Raw genomic sequence first — 24,031 nt, 5'->3', positions numbered from 1 at the left:
AGCATTTTTTCTCGAATCAATAAATGATAGCGAAGTTGGAAGGATGGGCTTGAGAGGGAGTCGAACACATAACCTTCGGTACGTGTGTCCTATGCTCCAACCATTGCGACAAGTGGGATGTCGAGTTCGAATACAATTAAGTATATCTATTGTTGAACGTCACTAGCAGAGAGTGACGTAATAGTTCATCAGTCATTTCGACCAATCACGATGTGCTAAATTTCTATAATGTAGCTAGGAAAATGTGGATTTTGTTTATAAGTTCCGGCGTCTAATAATAATAAATCCACATAAATATAAAATGTTTCTGTTGTCCGAACTGTACGCAGGTGTCACTGTCAAGGAGTTAAAATTTTCAATGGGATGGAATATGAATTATTCACACACCGTCAATCGACTTTGACAAAGGTACTCATTCAGGAAGGGACAATTCCCGAATAGATAGAATAGCTTACCCCCGGTGGTCATGAATTCTAACACGATTGACACGTTCAAAAAAAATGCAATAAACATACTGGGATAAATCGAGAAGCTATTCATACTTAGATAAAACAACTCATGACCCCCACATCTTGGAACAGGGCCCCTAGGATGGGAACTTTGGCGGGCCCCCAGACCAGACGACTTCACGGGCCCCTTTATAGGGAATTTATGGCGTGAAAAAATAAAAAAATAATGGGAACCATCACGGGCCCCAGGGCTGCAGCCCTGTCAGCCTCTCCCTCGTGGGGGCCATGAGACAACCATTAGTTTTCTTATGGGCATTATATCTTATTTTATCATAATCATTTTTGTTTGTATTAGTTTTATTTTAGTTTGTTTTACTTGTTTCTTGTATAACTTCTCTTATTTGGGTTGCTGTATAAGTTACATTTGGCATCCATATTTTTTACACGCATCTCTATTCAGCCAGCTCTTTGGGATTTTTGCCTGTTGTGGCTGTGATATTTATATTTGTATAACGCAGTCGGGTTCAGTTATAACATACCGCCTAGGAGGATTTGAGAAGTGTACGTTAAAACCGACATATATGTTGTAAGCGAGGTGTTGAAAAATTAGCTCACATAACAATAGCATAATATCACAATGAGATTGTCGCGGACAAAATAAGCTTATGCAGCACGCACTAGCATGAATGGAGTTTTTCACTGATATCTGAAAAAAATTGAAAATTTATTAGAAAACAAGATATACAACACGCATTTTTGGAAATGTTAATCACTTTTTTTGAGTCTGTGCAAACGGGTTTCCTCTGAAGTCGCAGAATTGTGCAATTTAAACAAATTTAAATTTAAAAAAGTACTGATGTTTTTAAATTTTATATACACGTCACCAATCAATAATACACTTGAATTAGCATAGCTTTTCACCAGCGAGAAGTGAGTTGATTTACAAAAGTTGTTCTTTTATCACCGCCATCCATGACGTGACCAAAAAGTAACAAAAACAAGTAAAAATTCAATAATGCCAAAAGCATAGACGATGCAGTTTGCACAGAAAGACAGGATTTTATTTAATGGCAAAAATTTTTACTGTAAAAATAGTTACATTTATTACCGATAGATAGCACTAAAGTGAAATTTTAAGTATTATCTGTTGATGAGAATTGTAACTATTTTGACATTTTAATTTCTCGTTTAGTGAGAAAAAGTTTTTTGTGAGAAAAACGTCAAAGAGAGAGAGAGAGAGAGAGAAATCACCCCCCCCATAACAATGAACATTGCACAAAAAAGTCTGTTTTTTACTGTATTTTCCTAGATTTTTTGCAGCATGTTATATCCGAATTATTTTCTTGCCTACAGCAGTACCACTTATTTATACAATAGTAGTCATTTTGACTGCTCCGGTAGTTAGTTCTAAGGAGGGATGGAAATTCCAATAGTTCTCTGGTGTTGCTACTGGAACGGTTGCTACCTGTTTGTGAGAAATGTAGCTATTCTGGCAATGCATTTTTTTAATTAAAAAAACATTTTTTTTGTGGAAACCACATCCTACTACCAGCGCCGCAACTAGGGGGGAGCAGGCGGGTCTGGTGTCTCGGGCGCTGAACCAGAAGGGGCGCCAAATTCACCCTTTAACTGATTCCTCTACATTTGAGGGGTGCCAAAATTCCGGCTTGCCCCAGGTGACAAAGTATCTAGCTTTGGCCCTGCCTATACTACTGTCTATTTATTTTAGAATTATTGAATTTTTAATTTTCTGTTATTTTCTTAGTATACAGGGTGTTCTGTTAATGGACCGACAAACTCGCAGGGTTGCTAGTAGACATCAAGAGGAACAAAAATTGCAATGGAACATGGTGTCGCAAACCACATTGACAGGGTGAAAATCGCGAAAAACGCATGCAGGTTTCGACGACAAAAAGTACAATGATAACTACAAAAAGATTTATTTGATTAATTATTACAAGAGTTGTTAAAAGTGGCAGCCGCTGACATTATTGCACAGTCTACAACGACGTAAAAACGATTCCCGGACGCTCTCGAAATTACCAGGTATGCTCTCACGTGAGCTGCATGCTGGCACTGGAACTCGAGTTTCACGGTTTACTGTTGTCCGAAGGCTTCACGAGAGAGGGCTTTATGCCAGAAGATCCGCTGTCTGCGTCCCGCTAACTGCAGCACGCAAGAGAGTGCGTTTAGCATGGTGCAGACATCATCAGTCTTGGACCAGATTTCATTGGAGCACCGTGCTCTTCACAGATGAGTCGAGATTCAGCCTGGACACTGATTCTCAACGTACACTCATCTGGAGAGAGGCTGGTACCCGATATCATCCCTCCCACATCAGGGAAATGGGCCACTATGGTGGTGGGGGTGTGATGGTCTGGGCAGGCATCATGTTGGACGGCCACACAACCCTTTATGTGTTTGGCTGAGGGTTCGTGACTGCTAGGAGGTATAGAGAGGAGATCTTAGAGCCCTACACAGTGTATGTTCGACTTTTCAGGGGAGCAGTTGGTCCTCGGTTTCTGTTCATGGACAACAACGCTCGTCCACATCGTGCCCGACGCTCTTGGGAGGGCAATTGCATCTCACCATCCCCCTCTGAGAACCATCCCGGAACTGAAAAGTGCGTTGCTGCAGGAGTGGGACCGATTGCCACAGGGACTCAACTGCCTCGTGTCCAGTATGCCATCGCGTTGAGCGACCTGTCTGACTGTGAGAGGGGACCATACCCCATATTAGACTCATTTTCGGTTCGATCTCGCAACGTGGATTTTGGACATTCCTGCAATGATGAGCTTTACTGACAATCATGGCGCGCGAACTATGACTTTTGTATGGTACATCTCTTTCTCTGTTATATAACTGCGTATTCGTACAAATTTCATTAAAATCTGTCCACTAGTTTTTCAGAAATTCGACATAATGTGCTAATTCTCTTAATTTTGCACACGAGTGTATATTCGCTCGAATGTAACCGTCGGTCTTGTTGGTTGCATTTTTCAAGTTCTATAAAAGAACTTTTATCAAACTTTTATAGTGTAATCCCTACCGTAAAAATATGGAATTTTGTTTGTTGGCCTGAGAGGGACGGGCAACAACACTTTCTCTTTCTCTCTAATTAGGTTTTTTTTAGGACAGGGTGATCAAATGAAAAGTTAATTTTTTAATTTTAATAACTATGCATCCCCCTTGCAATATAAATGACGCATCTTGAATTTACACGTAATTTGGTTAATTTTTATAATTATTTCCATAATGTATACTTCTAGGATGAACAGTCTGCCAATAATTTGTGGCCAAGGACTTAAGGCATCTCCTTGTGTATTCGCGATAGTACTACGTTGGTTTTGGGTTCGGACCAGGCGTTTTCGGTGTCATTATCTTTGGAATTTTGTGCTCTACACATTCATGCGCATATTTGTAATTCTGGTTGTACTTTGTCCTCATATATCGCGACATTTCAAGAAAATCGGGAAATTTTCAAATTTTTTTAAACTCACAGCCTCTTATCTTTTTGAGTTTTGGGGATAAAGACTTCCAACTCAGATTGAGTTGCAATACACATACTCTTTTTTAAAACAACGCTTGGTGTACTCAGATTGAATGACTAGCCTCTGAGATATGATCCCGTTTATGGACACAGACGAATCTGGAATGTCCAGAATGGGATTATTGTGGTTCACTTTGCGTGTGCGCAGTTTGCGACAGCCGGCTGCCACGAATGTCAAAGCCGTACTGGCACAAATTTTCATCTCTTTAAAACGAGATCAAGATGGCGGCGCCGTGTCTATTTTAGCCGGGGAATTGGAGTTTGTAATTACTTAACAGAAACTGTCACTGATTTGGGCGCGATTGCCTTCCCACGACCGGCATTGATTTCAAAGACATTCTCACGTAAAAACTAAATCGAACAAAAAAGTGGATATTTCAGCTACTGCAGGCCGTGTCAGCGAAAAATGACCATGGTATGACAGTGATAGAGGCGACATAAGTCGAATGAATGGACATTTCACTCATTAAAATACTGGACCGTGATGGAGAAGTCCATCAGTTCATTGGTTAGCCGGAGCAGTACACAACTCATAGTTCGAACCTAGATTCTAAAAATGTTAAGGCAACACCAACCTAGCTTTTCTATCACTAAACGATTGTCTCAGGAATTGACAACTGAAAAAGAGGTTCAAGATTGTGTATTTTAACTTTATAAGGTGGCTAAATTTTGAAATTTTTTTTTTTATATGAATTATTTTTCTATTTGTTACTTTTGTTTTAAAAAATATATACTACAGCGAATCTGATCCGTAAAGAACATCTTATATTCACTTTACGATCAAGGACGTAATATTGCGTCCAAACGCCAGTGGAATAAATTCAAACAAGTCTCTCTGTTTTCTTTCCTCTCTCTTCATTTGGGTCCTATTGTTTTAGCTTAGTGAACAGATATATATATAGTTGGCTAATTTTATTAAGTATAAATTGCACTTTGTAGCTTAATACTTTTTTTGAGTGTGTTGTATACTTTTATTATATATTTTTTTCTTCGTTATTTAGTGTTGAGCATTCTATTTTACTTAATTTTTTCGTACAATCTCCTACGTATATTTCGCATTGTAATGTATTTTAATTTTTTTTAATTTCTTGTTAACGTTTCTCATTTTCCTATTTTTAATTATTATTATCTAGTTTAGGAATAGTGTTAGTATGCCTCGACCGCGACTAGTGTTGTGTAGGGCTTGCGACGGGAGATTTCCCTGGTCTAGGTGTATAGTAGCTGATAGTTTCAATTGTAAAGGGTGCTTGGATAGGGAAAGGTTGGAACTCGAGGTCGAAGCCTTACGGGAAAAACTTAGGGTTCTAGAGGGCCCGGTTATAACGGAGCTGGAGCCTCTTGTCGTCAAGCCACCTGTTGATGAAGAAGCAATCTCCACGAACAACGACAGTTTAGAGGGCGAATGGGTGGTAGTGGATGAGGTAGAGGGGGATAGTGATAGGGGTTTAATCATCGGCGATTCTATAGTTAGGGAACTTGGGAACAGAGTGTATAGGGATTTTCGGGGTTTCGAGCGCTGTTGTCTTCCTGTGGGGAAGATTGGCAACGTTTGAGACGTTTTTCATCGCCGATAGTTGCCCTTGCGGGTGATTCTGTAAGTAGGAGCGAATATTAGTGAGTCTCTGTCAGAGTACCGGGATTTACTATTATCCGCTAGGGAGGGGGGTTCAGATGTGGCAGTGATTCCAGTGCTGCCAAGGGGTAGTAGAGAGTATAGGAGTAGGATCCAACAATTCAATATCGGCCTGAAGGACATTTGCTCGTCACTTGGGGTCACGTTTTTGGAGCTTACCGCATTTACTGATAGGTGGCTTTGTTCAGATGGGATCCATCTAAACAAAAGGGGGGTCTGGGAGTTTCACGATAGTCTTAGGTTAGGTTTTTTACTCCCAGACCACGTAGTCGGGAATGCGGGTTAGTTAATGATAATCATAACAGTACTGACGGGGAATTACCCTCCACTGACTTGAATGGCTTCTCGATTGACAATAAATCACCGGGTAAATTAAAATGTGTGCTAATTAATGCCAGGAGCTTGGGTAATAAGAAATATTTTTTATAAATTAGGATGGTTGTGGAGGGAATGGATCTTATAGCCATTACAGAATCTTGGGCAAAGGATGAATCTTTCTTACGCATCTCAGGATACGATACTTTTTTGAGAAATAGATCGGATAGGAAAGGGGGTGGAGTGTTGATGTACGTGAAATCATGTTTGAAGGCTAGAGACTGTAACGTGCAGAGAAGTGATATTGAATCTATATGGGTTGAGCTTGAGAACAAAAGACATCATAAACTTATTGTTGGGGTTTGTTACAATCCACCGAATAGGGATCCAAACTACATCACCAAATTGCATGATGAAATTTCCTACATGTGAAAGCGTAAGAGGGTTCTCATACTAGGGGATTTCAATGACCCAGGTATTCAATGGGAGAATCTTTCATTTAGAGATCAGTATGAAAGAGAGTTTCTTAAGTTGGTGCTCGAAAATTTTTTGTATCAGCATGTATCAGAAGCCACTAGGGTTACTGCTATTTCGGATTTAGTTCTTACTAGTTCTGAGGATCTTGTTGAACATGTTTCGGTAGGGGAAGAGTTTTCTTCCAGTGATCATCGTATCGTCAGATTTCACTAACTTTTCCTCGGGTAAGGTTGATAACAAAAGACTGGTTCCTTGTTTTCGGAGAACTAACTTTGATGTTTTGAGAGAAAGGTTAGCGGAAGTTTTCAAAGACCGGTTGGAATCAGTAGGGGTGGTAAGTCAATGGGAGGAATTTAGTACGAAACTGTCCTCTGTTTTGCACGACGTCATACCCTTTGTTCGAAAAAGGCGTGTTTGTACATCCACACCCTCTATGTTTCATGGATAGCTTGCGTAACCTCTATCTTGAAAAGAAAAGAGCATTCAGGGAGTATAAAAGTGGACGAGGTGACCTATCATTGTTTACTGATAAAAGAAGAATGTTGAAGAAAGCGATAAGGGATAGTAAAAAGGAAGTTGAATCTAGGTTGGCAGATAACATTGGCTCTGATCCGAAATCATTTTTCGATACGTCAATAATGGATGTAAGGGGAAAGTTGGTTAGAGAGCAATGTTGACATGTGTAGTGCTTTCAATGACTTTTTCGCGTCGGTTTTTAACAGAGATAATGATATTCAATATACGGGTGTTGCATGGGGAAATACAATCCTTAACGATATTCAAGTAAAAGACGTGGAGGTCCTAAATCTTCTAAGAAATGTATGTGAAGCAAAGCATCAGGACCAGATGATGTCTATCCCTGGGTCCTCAGGGAATGTGCTAATGAATTGTTGGGTCGAGTCGCACAGATATACAGGAGTAGTGTTGCTGAGGGTATAGTCCCAAGGGATTGGAAACTTGCTAACGTTGTTCCGATATTTAAGAAGGGTAGTAGAGAAGCGGTGTCAAATTATCGTCCAGTGAGTTTGACGAGCTCCCTATCGAAAATTTTGGAAATTATCACCAAAAGGCAGTTTGTGAAGTGGATAGACGAGAATAATGTATATTCGGATAATCAGCATGGGTTCAGGAAGGGGAATTCATGTGTAACTAACCTCCTTTGTTTCTATGATCACGTGACTAAGGCTTTGGGTAAGAGCAAAAATGTAGATGTTGTTTACCTTGATTTCCAGAAGGCATCGGGTCCAACATGGTAAACTCTTGAAGCGTTTACACGAGATTGGAATTGGGGGCAACTTGTTGAATTGGGTAGAATCGTGGTTAAGAGATAGGTCGCAACGAGTTATGGTGAACGGGGAATTCTCTGGTTGGACAGGCGTCACAAGTGGAGTTCCTCAAGGAAGTGTCCTTGGCCCCATACTTTTTTCACTTTTTATCGATAAACTCGATCAGGGTATCGATGGGATAACTAGCAAATTCGCAGATGATGCGAAGCTAATGGGGGTAATCGGGAATCAAAGCGATAGGGAGTCGCTCCAGACCAGTCTAAACAGGATTGCAGCATGGGCAAATGAATGGAGCATGACGTTTGGAACAACCCACAGTTCTGGTTGTGAAATGGTGTCACTATCCCGGATGCAACTAGGGTCACCGATTTGGGAATTCTCATTGACGAGCGGCTTAGGTTTTCTGAACATTGTTCAGCGGTGGTCAAAAAAGCGAATAGAATGCTTGGTCTCATTTTCAAAAAGGTCTCTTCGCGTTCTCCTAAAGTCATTCTTCCGCTTTTTCGAGGCTTAGTTCGTCCTGGACTGGAGTATGCTGTAAGGTTTTGGAGACCATACCTACAGAGGGACATAGACTTTGTTGAAGGGGTGCAGAGAAGAGCTACACGTGTCCTTATTGGAACACGGGGCTTGAGTTATGAAGAGAGACTTCATTTTTTGAATATGTTTACTTTGGATGAACGCAGATGTCGAGGAGATATGATCGAAGTGTTCAAAATATTCAATGAGATGGATAGAATGGACCATGAACTTTTAGTACACCGCCAATCGACTGCTTTTACAAGGGGACACCAGTATCGATTGGTAAGGGACAATGCAAGGTTACGGTGTCGCAGGGAATTTTTCTCTAATCGGGTTGTTAATAAATGGAATAGCTTACCCCCGGAGGTAGTAAATTGTAACACAATTGGCACGTTTAAAAAGAAATACGATAAACATGTTGGGGTAAATCGAGAAGCTATTCATATTTAGAATAAGACAACCATAAGTATTCTTTATGGACATTGTATAATATTTTATCATGTGTATATATTGTTTATAATGTTTCTAATTACATTTTTAGTTGGGTTGCTGTATTTTTGAAGTATATGACATCCATAGTTGTTATGGGCATCTTTTTCTCAGCCACCTCGCTGGACATTTTGCCTGTTGTGTTGTATTTGTATAAGAGGGGAAAGAGAAATACTTCATACCTACTCTCTCTTAGGGGTCATTCAAGTATTACGTCAGCATCGAGGGGGGTGGGGGTTCGGAGTTGCTGACTTTTGATGACGAGGGGAGTTTGAAGGTTACTTACGTCATCAACCACCCTTTTTTGAAGATATGAAATATTCTAAGCTGCTGACGAAATTTTGCTGACAGGGGGGAAGGGGGATCAAAAATGACTAAAAATCTGCTTACGTAATACTTGAATGGCCCCTTATCTGTAAGTATTACAGGTAAGAGAGGTGACAGTTATATACTTTTTTTTCCTTTCGTTTGTTTTTCCCTTACTTTTCTACTTTTTTTCTTCCTTTTTCTAACATGCCATTACGTTAGAACAACGTTATATTTATTGACGATTCGTCAAACAGAGGTCATTCGAATTTCTTGTCAATGGCTTCTATTTTATGTTAGTTCGGTCCTATTTTCTTTATCTATAGTGCTGTAAGTGCCGTTCAAGTTTACGTCAGCAGAGTTTTAGCCATTTTTGACCCCTCCTCCTAGTCAGCAAAACTCGGACCCCTCCCCTCTTGTCAGCAAATTTTCGTCATCACTTCCCACCACCTGCTAATGCATATTGGGATCGCAATCGTACGCGGTGGGGACGGGGTGCCACAAGCCCCGATATGTCCCCCCCCCCCCCGATGATAATTTTCGTCTGACATGAAAAATATTTATAAACAAATCAAAATTTCGGATGAAAATACCTCTATATGTTATTATAATCAATTTCTGTTCATTTCAATGCTATTTGAATGCACTTTAACAGAAAATTTCCCTTTAAGAAATTTGTTGCGACCCACCTCTAAGCCACAAATGCTAAACTTACGGCCAACTGGTCACACGTGGCCCTCGGGGTTATCTGATGTGGTCCGCCACCTCAAACCCTAATTCTGTAAAAATGAACTATGCGGCACATTTACAGATCGCTTAAGTGACCGGTGGCACAATTCCCAGAGCATTTAAGCGGTCCGTGACACATTTTCAGCTCATGGGGGTAGGCTCGTGGCACGTTCACAAATCATTTAAGTGACCCACGACACATTTACAGATCATTTGAGTGATCCACCGCACAGTTCCAGAACACTTAAGTGGTCTGTGCCACATTTAGAGATTCCTTATCTGGAATGTGGCACAGTTTTGCAGCACTTAAGCGTCCTGCAGTGCAGTTCTACATAACTCAAGTCACTCGCGGGACCTTTCTAGATTATTTAAGTGATCAACGGCATCGTTACAGATCATTTGAGTGACGCGCGGCACAGTTCCGAAGCACTTAAGCGGCCTGATACACATTTCCATCTCACTTGAAGGATCAGCGGGACATTTAGAGATCACTAAAGTGGTTCTATAGAGGACTTATCTATAGGAAGAATGTTAGATCAGGGGCCCACAAACTAGCTAAAGGTTCTTCTCGTTTCACCCAGTAAGATGACATTAAAAATATCTCATATTTTTAAAAAGGGTGGTTAATGACGTAAGCATTATTCACCCCCCCCCCGTCATCAAACGTCAGCAAACCCGAACCTCCCCCCATCGATGTTGACGTAATACTTGAATGGCCCCTAATATAAAGGATAACGAGTCTCCAAAAGTACGAAATCATATGTAACGAACAATATCTTTGAATGAAAGTTTTCTTAGTTCTAATACTGATTCTAATCATCCGAATTCACTACTTGCCTGTCGGATATTCTGCAACAGATGAGACTATGTATATGTTACCGGCAAAGTATGAAATCCAGGCATTCTATAGAATGCCTAGGCATTGTATAGAATGCCTGGTCGTTTCAGGCAAAGTATGAAATACCGGTTTTATTCTATACTTTGTCTAGGCATTCTATAGAATGACTAGTCATTCTATAGAATGCCTAAACACAATCCAGGCAAAGTATGAAATATCTTCTTCCAACAAATCTCTTTAGGGGCGGTATAAAATATTACATAAAATTAAAATTTCACAGAATTTTCTTTTTTTTCCGGAAACGTTTCCCTTTCGCTCTCGTGAAAACGGATCTGTTGAGGGGCGGTATAAAATATTACAATTTCTTCGAATTAAAATTTCGCAGAATTTTCGTCATTTTTTCCCGGAAACGTTTCCCTTTCGCTCCCGTGAAAAAGGATCTGTTGAGGGGCGGTATAAAATATTACAATTTCTTCGAATTAAAATTTCGCAGAATTTTCGCCATTTTTTCCCGGAAACGTTTCCCTTTCGCTCTCGTGAAAAAGGATCTGTTGAGGGGCGGTATAAAATATTACAATTTCTTCGAATTAAAATTTCGCAGAATTTTCCTCATTTTTTCCCGGAAACGTTTCCCTTTCGCTCTCGTGAAAAAGGATCTGTTGAGGTTCGTAATTTTTTCCGAAAACATGCATTGGCCAGGGATGACTTCCATTCTTATTCGTGTATAATCGCACCATTTGATCCACGATGTCGACTCCATATTTAATTTCGTTATTGTAGGCAACTGTTTCTGGGGTCTTTTTCACGTTTTCGTTGATAGTGACATCAGTATGAAGTGAACTCAAAACTAGAACATTTTTAATTTTTTTTTTCTCTGATAAGATGTCAGCGTGATATCAGTTCCAGTTTTGAATACTATCGACTAGTATAGATTCTGTGTTCCTGTTTTTGCAGTTGGAGGTACCTCACGACGGTCTTTTTGAAGGGTCCCAACCAAGCTTGTCCTTTTCAAAAATGCACATAATCTCAGTGATGTAAAATAATCATCTGTTGTTTTGTTTCGACATTCTCCTAGATAAGGTTTGACTAATCGAATTACATATTCATAGACAAGTTGATTTGCTGGTCTGGTGTTATCTGTCCCAGTGTAATCGAAACTGATTTTCTGTCCATTCAGAATATATTTGGAATCAACGCAGGCAAGAAGCCAGAATTTTATCCCAAATTTGTCTGGCTTACTTGGGATATACTGTGTAAATGGACATCTTGCTTTTGAGGGTAGAAGTTGTTCGTCCACAGTTAGATTGGGCCCTGGTTTGTAGCAAGTCGCACTGTATTCTATGAATGAAATCCATAGTGAACATGCAAGAGAAAATTGGTCAGATCGAATCGCATGAATTTCAAAATTTCTTTGAAACGATATCTTGTCATTGTTTGGGGAAAAAATAGAGGACCCCAAATCTCGACGACCACAATGAATTCAGTAGGAAGTTTTTTGCACCTCTTGCATACATAATGGATATCGTTGCATCCAGTTCAAGCAAAGAAACTGATCAAGAAGTTTTATTTAGACGACGATGGGCTTCAGCTTCTGTATATGTCGAATCATTTTGTCGCAGAAAATAAGGCGTCACGAACCCAGAACACTTTCATTTATGTTTTTTGAACGCATAAAATGTGGGGCCTTGATTTTCTCTCAATATATTTTGTGATCCTCGACATCCTAAAGTTGAGGAAGGTTCTATGATTTTCCATATGCTCCCATCTGCTGCAGTTTCTTAGATCGTTTCTGTGGCTTCAACGAGTTATAATGAGTCACACCACTTTCATTTTCTGCACACGAGAGCTAATTAGACCGGGACCTACAATTTATTGCCGACTCCGAACGGCAAGCTTGTTTCTAAGCTCATCGAGAGGTTGGTGCACTAACTCCTCAATGGGGGACTTCATGCGGTCAAGTCGCCGTGTCTGTTGTACCCCTGTGCCAGGAAAGTTTTCTGACAAAGACGAACAGGGTATCAAACTCGCGACACCTCTAAACATCCTTTGGTACTTTATGCGAGTATCTTATCGACCTGGGCTACCGTGCCCGAGAAATAATTTTATATTGATTTAAATCTTCATCAGAGCCGCTACTTTCTTCACTACAGTTCGACATAGGGAAGGTCTATGCTCTTCTGCACTTTCATCATAACTGCTTCCAGAGTTTCTCTCATCTAATGGAGCATCTCCTGGAGTATTTCTTCAGTAAATATACGTTTTCTCGTCATTCTATACCAATGTTTCCCAAAGTGGGCGATATCGCCTCCTGGTGGGCGATAGAAAGGGCCAAGGGGGCGATAGAAGCCACGGGTATAACATAGGATACTATGGGTTCGTTTGAGTTGGGGGGTGATGAGGGAAAAATTTATCTGAAGAAGGGGGCGATGGAACAAAAAGTTTGGGAAACTATGTTCTAAACTAACTGTTTGAGAAGATCACATGCACTCAAATTTTCTACGTCCCAGAATAAACAATTTAACGGATAATATGGCAAGAATGCTTGACAAAAACCAAAAATCACACACCTGCTGACGACACTTGCAGAGAAGAATGAGAGGAAAAGAAAGGTCACACACAAGGTCAAATGCAAAAAAGACTTTCAGAAGGATTATAACCTACTTAGAAATCAATTGTGACGACGATAGTAGTATTTACCGCATAATGTGCTAGAATATAAGGAAGGGTCACTATGACCCCCTTCGGTCTTTCTAGGTATATCCGCTCGTAGCTTCGTTGTTAAAAAAGATAACGAAAGGAAGCTTTGGTATACAATAAGAACATGCTAAATCAGGAAAAGTCCAGAAATTCCAGGTGGTTCGGTTTATTCTTAGCAGAGATATGTAAGCTTAAACAGCGTGCAGCGTCAAAAAGACCCCCGTTTCGTCTTTCTGTTGTTAATATTTCATCATTGATAAATGGAACTTGCAAATGTGGATTATGCGATATCATTTTGTCTTGAAGTAACCGAAATTTTCATCTACGGATTTATGAACAAAAAATATAATGTATAAAGCGCCCGTTAACTCATCTGTTCGAGGGAAAGTGACCGTGGTATGTCGGTCACAAAACAAATTGGTATACGTAGGTTTACCATATTTTATCGGTGGAAATACGGGAGATAGAGATCCTAAGTAAAGAATTGCTTATTGTTAGGCCGACCATATTTGCTCGAGAAAAATACGTGAAATTGGGATTCAAAATACGGGAAAATGTGGGACAATGTCAATTATCGCTAAATGATGCCAAAAGTAAGCGAAGTCAACTCGTGCTAAAATCACTGAAAATTCGCCAATCGCGAGAAATAAAGCGCCACTTCAAATTGCAGTGAATTAAAAAAAACATGACAAATGTGTGAGATGAATATTCTTGTTTTTAGTCTCTTAATGAGGCTTTTTGAATCACGTGATATTTCCCTTTTTCTGGAGAGACATACATGGTAACCAATATGGCGACTTCCTGCGCAACTCATGAAAGATATAAATCAAAATTAAAGAAACGTAGAAATGAATTGGTTTTTTTTTCTTTTTGATGGGTACTAGATATTTCGAAAATTTTCTTGAAGCTCAAGTTATCGATTTGCCTGCTTTTGCTTCAAAAAATGCTTGATTAAAGCTGCGGAATTTCTTCAGTGTAATTTATGGGCCCATAATTAACTTCAAAACATCCTAAACTATATAGATTGATGATATTGGATGTTATAAAACAATACAGAAGTATTAATTCTCATTTTTGTGCTTGAGAAGACATAAATCAATGTTATTGCATGAATTTCTAACTCAAAAGTAGGTCCGGCTAATTATTTTATATTTAATTTTTTGTGCTTCATATTTCTAACCGAACTCAGTTTTTCGAGAATTCAGTTCAATTTTTAAAATTATTGATGAGGCGAAAAACCCTACTAAATTTCCACATTTCTAAGGTAAATTCGGCAATTTTAACATTGCTTTCCATGGGAAAAACATGCTGTGCTTGTCCCTCCAAGTGATACTGATGATCATAGGCGTACGCAGAATTTTCTCGAGGGGGAATTGAGATTTTTTTACCTTCTGAGGGGGTTTTACCTTTTTTCCTGTAAAATAACACTATAATCTTGGCTCGGAGAGGGGGGGGGGGGTTCCCTTTGAGTACGCCAATGCTGATGATGATTATGATGTCTATTCCAAAAGCCTCATTATCGTGATGTAATTTCTAAGCTGGAAAGATAATTTTAATCGTTGATTTGAAGAATAAAAAGTCAAGTTGACTTCGTTGAAAATATTTGAAAACTCGGGACATTTCTGCAAAAAAGTCGGGACAGCAAAAAAACAGAAGAAAACCGGGACTGTCCCGAGAAATACGGGATGTATGGTCACCGTGCTTATTGCTATTCTATCTCTCAAAAAATTGTCAAATGTTGAAAAATTGATAATTATGGTTTAAATTGTGTGTGTGATGGGAAAGAAATTCTGATGGGTATGTACGAAGAAGGACTACTATAAATTGCTGTAAATAAAAATGTATTTCACAAAATAAATGTTATGTTATTGATATTTTTTTAAAAATGTCTAGCTTTTGTTATGTAAAAAAGAAACACGTCACAAATATATATACGACATGAACGTTTATGTTTACAATCATAATTAATCGTACCGTGATTTGTAAGAAATTAAAATTATCTTCCTCCACGTTTTCAGTCAAGATTGAGCGAGTTTCAGCGAGTCAAGTGAGTTTAGTCGAAAATACGGGACATTTTGAAAAACAAATTCGGGACAGTGAAAATAAAAGATAAATAGCAAAATATAGGCCTACTTAGCAAACGTTTTGTGGTGACCTTATGCATATGACACATATGTCACGCATTTCCCGGGACATTCCCGTATTTTCACTTTATTTTGGCTGTCCCGACTTTTTTTGCAAGAATGCCATGGTTTGTCACGAATGTTCTACATTGTAGAATCTACAAAGCCTACTTTTAGATGCTTATAGTTTTATACTTTATTAAAATCAACTATTGAAATTATTTTTCGACGCATAAATTATATCACTATAATTACAACTATGAATAAGAATATTCATCTCACATACATCATGGTTTTTTTAATTACTTGATAAAGTGATCCTCAAATATGTTCAAGAGATCCTGTATGATCTGTTCAGGGAATTTGTTAATGTTAATAAACATCCATGCCCGAGAGAATCGGGGTTCGAACCAACACTTCCACAGTAAAACGCTAGCTCATAAACTACTCCACTGCAAGACGGCAAATACTAAACGTTGATTTAATTGTTTGCCCCTTCAAACGTTTTATTTCGTTATTTTACAATGTACTTCGTGGAATCCAGTTTTGTTCACTGCAATTCTCTCAGAGTAATGCTTTGTTTCCTGCCATTGGTGTTTTTTAAGAAATTTCTGCAAAAGTTTTCAACTTACAGTTGTGCTTACATTCGGCGTCATTTATGGCGATGATTAGCGATGTTCCGTATTTTACCCGTATTTGAAATCCTGAGTTCCGGTATTTTTCTCGAAGAAATTTGGTTAGCCTAAATGTGCAATAAAACTTAGTGACATGGTTTTTACAATCTACCAAAATTACGAGAATTCTTTGGATAGCAATTTACTTCAGCTTTGGGAGCTTACGTCAGTGGTGAAATAATTGACGTCATGTGTTTCATCAGGCCCCTAGCCAGAAATTTCATTTCAAGGGGGATCACTTTCATTTCGTGGGGAGGGACCAAAGTGATAGAAAACTGGTTCCAAAATTTTTTTACGTCGCGGGGCACTTTTCAGAATTGTTATCATTGAGCACTAAATTTGACAACATTTACAGGTTGGTGCCATGTATAAAATACAGTAATTGTGATAAATCTGGTGATTAAGCATAATCGCCGGTTATTATGCACAATAATTTCATCCGTTTTGATCGGTGATTATGCATAGTAATCGATATAAATGATTATGCGTAATTAATGCGAAATTTTAATTCGAAGAAATTGTAATATTTTATACCGCCCCTCAACAGATCCTTTTTCACGAGAGCGAAAGGGAAACGTTTCCGAGAAAAAAATGGCGAAAATTCTGCGAAATTTTAATTCGAAGAAATTGTAATATTTTATACCGCCCCTCAACAGATCCGTTTTCACGAGAGCGAAAGGGAAACGTTTCCGGGAAAAAATGGCGAAAATTCTGCGAAATTTTAATTCGAAGAAATTGTAATATTTTATACCGCCCCTCAACAGATCCGTTTTCACGAGAGCGAAAGGGAAACGTTTACGGGAAAAAATGGCGAAAATTCTGCGAAATTTTAATTCGAAGAAATTGTAATATTTTATACCGCCCCTCAACAGATCCTTTTTCACGAGAGCGAAAGGGAAACGTTTCCGGAAAAAAAAAGAAAATTCTGTGAAATTTTAATTTTATGTAATATTTTATACCGCCCCTAAAGAGATTTGTTGGAAGAAGATATTTCATACTTTGCCTGGATTGTGTTTAGGCATTCTATAGAATGACTAGTCATTCTATAGAATGCCTAGGCAAAGTATAGAATAAAACCGGTATTTCATACTTTGCCTGAAACGACCAGGCATTCTATACAATGCCTAGGCATTGTATAGAATGCCTGGATTTCATACTTTGCCGGTAACATATATATTTCATCTTCGAGAAGAAAGTCACCAAAAATGGAATCTTTGCTTAATGTTCAACGGCAAAATAAGTGACTTTTTTTTTTTCGTCACTGATGACAATAATCTTCGAGTATCTGCTATCCATCCCTTTTTTGTTATTTAATATATATTGCAGATCACCCCTTTAATATCTTATTCTTTTCAAATGAAGAATAGTATAACCTTTTGTAGGGCTACCGCTGTTGACACAAGTTGGCTGGGGATTTAAACTCTGGCCAGGAAAAGTCAACTAGGTTCATGTAAGGCAAGAAAGTTAAGAACCGTTCATACTATCAAATGCGCCCATTTTATTCTATGTTAGGCATCCGATTCTGTAAGTTTCGACAAAAAATTGTTTTTATACATCAAAAAATATTGTAAATTTATTAAAAATAAGAGTCAAAACAGATCGACCTCTAAGTTAGTAACACTTTAGCAATCGCGTGTGTAATAAATTTTCAATTATAGTAAATAAAAGGACTTACAAAGGATTCTTACGCAACTGTTGCAGCAGCCGCAAAAGCCACCATTTTTTACAAATTTTTGGTTTCTCTCTTCGCAGTATGCTTCATCCACTTGCATGCATCTAACCGTATCACAGGCATTCGGCTCGCATACAATTCCTTCCGTCGAACGGAACATCAACGTAACCAGACACACAAACCCGGACATCAAAGTGGCAACTGAGTATTTCATTGTCATAATTCACTGCAAAAATAATTTACATGAAGCATTTTGAAATTGAAGCCTGCTTATAATTTTTCTTAAAAACGAAAACTTACACTGCGTGTATAAACACTGGTGTAAGAAATTAAGAGAATTTGCAGACTTGGTCGATTATCTCTAGAACTACTGTACCGATTTTAATGAAATTGGATATGTACATACATTGATACAATACAAAACAAATAATCATTCAATAACTGTAATACACACGCATGATCGTGCGCAACACTCGTTGGAGTCGGAAGGTATGAAACAGCGGTTGCAGAATAAACAAAAAAATGGGTTAATAAATGGGTTAATAGGGGGGTATGGTCCCCTCTTACAGATATACAGGTCTCGCAGCGTGATTTCATACTTGAAATAAGGTAGTTTATCATTTTCTGTGGCAATTGGTCCCACTCGTTCAGCAACGCTGTTTTCATTCCCTGGATGGTTCCCGGAGGGGGTTGCGAATTTCAATTGCCCTACCCAGAGCGTCCGAGACATGCTCTATAGGGTTAAGGTCTGGAGATCTGGCTGGCCAATCCATCCGGCGAATATCCTCAATCTCTAGAAAATCGTCGAGCGGAAGAGCTCTATGTGCCCTCGCGTTATGGTCCATTAAAATGAACTCAGGGCCAACTGCACCCCTGAAAAAGCGAACATAGGGCTCCAAGACCTCATCCCTATACCTCACACCAGTCACAGTGCCTCTTTCAAAGACATGGAGAGGTGTGTGGCCATCCAACATGATGCCTGCCCAGACCATTAAACCTCCTCCGCCATAATGGTCGATTTCGCGGGCATTGGAGGGTAGGTAGCGGGTCCCTGGTTCTCTCCATATGAACGTACGGCGAGAATCAGTGCTTAGCCTGAACCGGGACTCATCAGTGAAGAGGTCGCCCATTGATCCATACTCCAATCTCTATGCACCATGATAAACGAATTCTCTTGTCCGTAGAAGTGAGCGGGACGCAAACAGCGGGTCTTCTTGCAGACAACCCTCTCTCATGAAGTCTTCTGGAAATAGTCACCCTTGATACACGGGTTCCTGTGGCTGCATACAAGTCACGAGAGAGAGCTGAGAAGCTGTAGCACTCCTGTTACGCCTCGCTATAATCGACAAATGGCGATCTTCTCTGGCCACCGTGGCTCTTGGACGACCTTGCCCAGGCTTTCTCTCGATGGATCTGGTATCCTGGAACTGTTTCGATAAGTTACACACGACGCTGGGCGTTAAATTGAACTCTCTACAAATCTGGAATTGAGATTGGCTTCCCCACAATTCGCCACCTCATTCCATCATCTAAACGTTGGTGGTTACTCATTTTTACTGTTACAATTTGAAATTAACCGATTGCTGCAAAATAACACCAAGAAATTCGCCGAGGTGTGCTAGCGAACGAAATGCGTCTTAACTTACGCGCGCTTATAAAGCCTATTTCTCTACTGGCTCCGCCTACACACACGTGTACGCTTACGTATTTGACGTACACGATTTGCATTTTTGTCTAGAAGCAGTGGTTTTACATTCAGTTCAGTTCTTTTCATGAAATTCGATAAAACATGCAAATTCTCTTAATTTATTTGACCAGTGTAGTAATCCAGCTACGTTATCGTAGGCCCATACTTCAGAGAGCGTAAGAACATCGATCATGTTAATCGTTGAATTAAAATATGTTAAAAGGATATCGAAATTTGATCTAAGGCCGGGATTACACTATAAAAGTTTTCTAAAAGTTATTTTATAAATAAAAAAATTCAACCACTAAGATTATGGGGTTGCATTTGCTCGAATGTAACCTATGAGCTTTATTGGCTAGAATTTTCGAGTGTTATAAAAGGGATTTTATCAAACTTTTATAGTGTAATTCCGGCCTAACACTACGAATATTGAAATGAACAATATTAATTTTATACGAAACAAGATTATCAGAGCTGATGTACAGAAATCAGTTCAAATTCAACGATTGTTCCAAAGATGGGAACCAAAATTTTCGGAATCACCGTAAAAACTTCCGAAATGTTGATCAAAAGAATTGAAAGCTTGATATCAGTACTGTATGTATATATATAGCATAGAGCTGCATCTTGAAAAAAATTCTCTCATATTAGTAGCATCTGTTATCCAGTCTTGTTTGCCAGCGATTTATCACTTACTGCTATTGTTATTTTCAAGCTGTGTAATAGTGAAAACAAATCAAAATATCAAACGCCTTTGATCTAGTAGGCCTGCATCATAAAGGTTATTAGGTTATTCTGGCCTAGGCTTTGGCCATTTTCATTTACCCACAAACGTTTAGTTTTATGGTAGTTGAACCACTCAAGTTTTGAGGGGAAACAGTTGTTTTCTAGATCCCATTCAGCTACATGAATCCATATTGGAAATAGATGCGCAAAGATGAGAAACCTTAAAAAAAATATTCTATTCTAAAATAGAATTCTGTGTAGTGGAAATTTTGTGCAAGACAACTAGTGAAAATATTTTTGCTTTTGTAGGACACATATAATAATAATTACACAATAATAATATATTTCTTGATAAATGCTAAGGAACAGTGTTATTTTCTATCACACCTAACAATAGACATCCCTCAAAAGAAATGAAACGTGACACATTTAATAGACAACCTAAAGTATCTTTGTTATGCAAAACGAAAAGGATATCGCCACATCACACAAAAATGCCCAGCAAATTGTAAACAGTGACGAAAAGTGCTCGTTCTGCTGGAAATAAGGACAGACGTGAGTTCGTCAGTATGAAAGTGACTCTTCGGACACTGATACATATTTGACATCTGTTGTGCTTACTGTCCACCCACTAAACTGTTGAGGAGAGGTTGAAGGATTTTTTCCCATTTGTTTTTCAAGGTGGTTTTGAGTTTTTGTATGGTTCGAGGAAGAAAATTGAAGTTGGAATTGCTATGCGAAAGCATGCCAGAGTCCTGGGAGGATCATCACACCTCAAGAGGATAAATATGTCACTCTAGGGACGAAAAGAAACAGAAATGCCATTCCTAGCCAGAAAGTCGCAGATTTTATTAACGTTACTGGCACTCGCGTACTTGCGAGAACCGTTTCCCAGCGATTTAATAATGTTGACTGAAGCCCCGTTTACATGTGCAATAAAATATCCCGGGAAGTTACCCGTAACAGGGATTTTCACTACAACTCGTTTACATGGCGTTTAGTTTATGCCGGTATTCCCCCTCTTCTTTCCGGAAATCGTCACTGGTTACGTGGTTTGAAAGGAAGTGGTTGGTTCAAGATGGCTTACGAAAGAGCTTACACTGGTTTTCGCGGCACAAAGAATTATGGGAGAGGAGGTCGGAGTCACCCACCATTATTTCGCAACAAAGATGGGACTCTTTTGAGACGGATCTTCGTCCCTTCTTTTCTTTTTTTCTCCCATGAGGAAAAAAAGTTGCCATGCAGGTAATAATCACCAAAGCCACCCCCAATCTTGCACATGTAAACGGGGCTTAAATGTTCTCCGTCCATTGAGACACATGAAGAGGTACGGCCTGGGATGGAAAGTTGAACCTGCTCTAGCATGGAAGGTGTCACTCTTTCACTGCCATATGCAAGCGGTCACAAAGTCTCGTTGCGAGTCAAGTGCATATGCCTATAGATATGCGCTTTAAGATAGAACCATAAAAAATCTATAGGATTTAGATCAGGGGATCTAACAGGCCACTGTATTGAACCACTGCGGCCAATCTAACTATTTGTGTATTCTTGAATCACTGGCGGACATTCGAGCGTAATGGGCTGCTGTGCCATCGTGCTGCAGCTAAAGATTTTGCCTGATAAGCCATGGGGCCCATCATCAAAGAATACTGGAAGGCAATCTCTCAAGAAAACGAGGTAGTTTTCAGCAGTCAGATCGGGGTTCGGTCGATTGCGCCGAAAATGGGAGTGTTTGTATTCCCCTAGCAGGTCTGCGCCGAGTCTGGAAATCGGGTTGTTTGGAAATCGGGGTGAGCGCAATCGACCTATTTCTTATCATAAACGGTTTATCTTGGGCACAATCGACCTACACCCGTCAGATTCTGTGGAAGCGTATGAAGTCTAGAAGATTTTTATTTACAATTCCCACCAAATTTCCCCAACGAACCTGATAGACATGGGGACGTGTTGCATAAGGATTGGAAGAGTCCCAGAAATGGCTGTTGGAGACAACTTCATGAGTCAAGTCCATAGAATCCTATTAATGAAAGTGCTGTCGTTGGAGCAGCCATTCGCAGGATTGTTTTCTTTGCGGATAATCTTCTGATATAAGTGCTTGCACCCGTGTGTAATGATGTAATGATACGGATGCAAGAATCATCGCGCAAAATGTTTAGCACAGCTCTGCTACTTGCATTCAACTGTCGTGCGATTGCTCGACTACTGTTCGTTGAATCTGATTCAATCAACGACAATATGTTATGCGAAATAAAAAACAGCAGTACAAGAAAGAAATCTGCATCTTTGCTTGATGCAACTTACTGGGACACTGACTCGACCGCCAGCTCGAATTCTACCTACGAGATGTTCGAATTCACCAAAGCATGCCTTGAAGACGTGATGAAGCTCAACTCTAAAAAAAGGGGAAAAAACAGTTCTCGATAAGTTTCTACTATAATAGAAGCTGGCAATATTCTGGTCAAGTAGACGTCTATATTACGACCACTGCTTTCGAAAGAAAGGCATGTTAATCGGGAAATCCATGATTCATGTGGAAATATCTCCCTTTTCCTTCTTTCCGCTAAACATCTTTTTCTATCATAATTCTTGAAAAAAAAATAGAATACGGACACTTCCAATTCTACATATATTGTAATGCGACTCTCTCTCTCTTTGAGGAACATTTGTCCCTAAGAATACGACGCCAAAATATTTTGTCGAAATGCGTCTTTAAAAAAAAAAGTCAAGACGAGACGCGACACAAATACCAGGCGACGCAAGTCGGACTATTAAGCCCGTTTGCAAGTGCAATATTGCGGTAGCATTGGGAGTTCCATGTTAAAATTTTTATGTATAGGATGACAAAACCGGGCGAGTGCGCTTGCCAATAAACCAGAAACACCTTATACCTTCACTCCTTATATCGCGATGGGAGGAGGGGATTGCTCCAGACTAACTAAAATAGCATTGCCGCATAGGCAAATCAATTGAGCATGACTTATAGCGTTGTTAAGTGCATGATCACTCATTTTGGTTTAATTTACCCAACTTACGAGTTGAATAGTGTTATTATTCCGGGTGCAACTAGGGTCACCAATTTTGGAATTCTCATTGACGAACGGCTTAGATTTTCTGAACATTGTTCAGCAGTGGTTAAAAAAAGCGTACAGAATGCCTGGTTTCAATCTCAAAAAGGTCTCTTCGCGTTCTCCTAAAGTGATCCTTCCGTGACTTAGTTCCCCTTGGATTTGAGTACGCCGTTAAGTTTTGGAGACCACACTTACAGAAGGACATAGACTTGGCTGAGGAGGTACAGAGAAGAGCCATGCACGCTCTTGTTAGTACGTGGGGCTTGAGCAATGAAGGGAGACTTGATTTTCTGAGTGTGTTTACATTGGAAGAGTTCAGATGCCCGGGAAGATGACTGAAGTGTTTAAATTTTTCAACGGGATGAATAGGAGATGGAGCAGTAGTTATTTATACACAGTCAATCAAATGCTTCGACAAGGGGGAACACCAGTACCGATTGGGAAGAGACAATGCCCGGTTGTAGTATGTGCCGCAGGGAATTTTTTTCTAATAGGGTTGTAAATGTTAGGCCGATACATCAAATTATGTGAGTTGGCGGCTATTTTGTACGCCAATTGTAGCGAGCGTTTTTCTGTGATTGTATTACGAAATAAGTCGTTAACCAGGAAAGGAGTTAACCAGGAGCAGTAGGCTCTCCCTTTAAAAATAAAGTTAGTACTATAGGAGTACGTGTTTAAGTTCAATTGTGTGATTGAATCTCATTAAATGCACAGTAGTAGCATTTTTAGGTTACATTTTTAACTGAGCTATTGAACAGTTGGTCCGTCGAGAGCGATAGGGTAATTGAAA

At 39.4% G+C, this 24,031-nt stretch overlaps 1 long non-coding RNA gene across 1 annotated transcript in view; it reads right to left on the bottom strand.

Moving 5' to 3' along the window:
- The window catches only part of LOC149074156 (uncharacterized), a 35,763-nt gene extending 17,805 nt beyond the window's left edge, over positions 1 to 17,958 (bottom strand). The window contains exon 1 of the long non-coding RNA XR_016194434.1: positions 17,764 to 17,958. This is a non-coding gene — a long non-coding RNA (uncharacterized LOC149074156). The remainder of the gene's footprint in view (positions 1 to 17,763) is intronic.
- Between the last annotated feature and the right edge of the window lie 6,073 nt (positions 17,959 to 24,031).

This window comes from Pholcus phalangioides, unplaced genomic scaffold (genome assembly GCF_987345545.1).
Source record: "Pholcus phalangioides strain wild (caught in Gottingen) unplaced genomic scaffold, Ppha-v1.0 ptg000017l_1, whole genome shotgun sequence".
Classification (NCBI taxonomy): Eukaryota; Metazoa; Arthropoda; class Arachnida; order Araneae; family Pholcidae; genus Pholcus; species Pholcus phalangioides.
The sequence above is the reverse complement of the archived record's forward strand: the minus strand, read 5'-3'. Positions and strand labels throughout refer to the sequence as shown.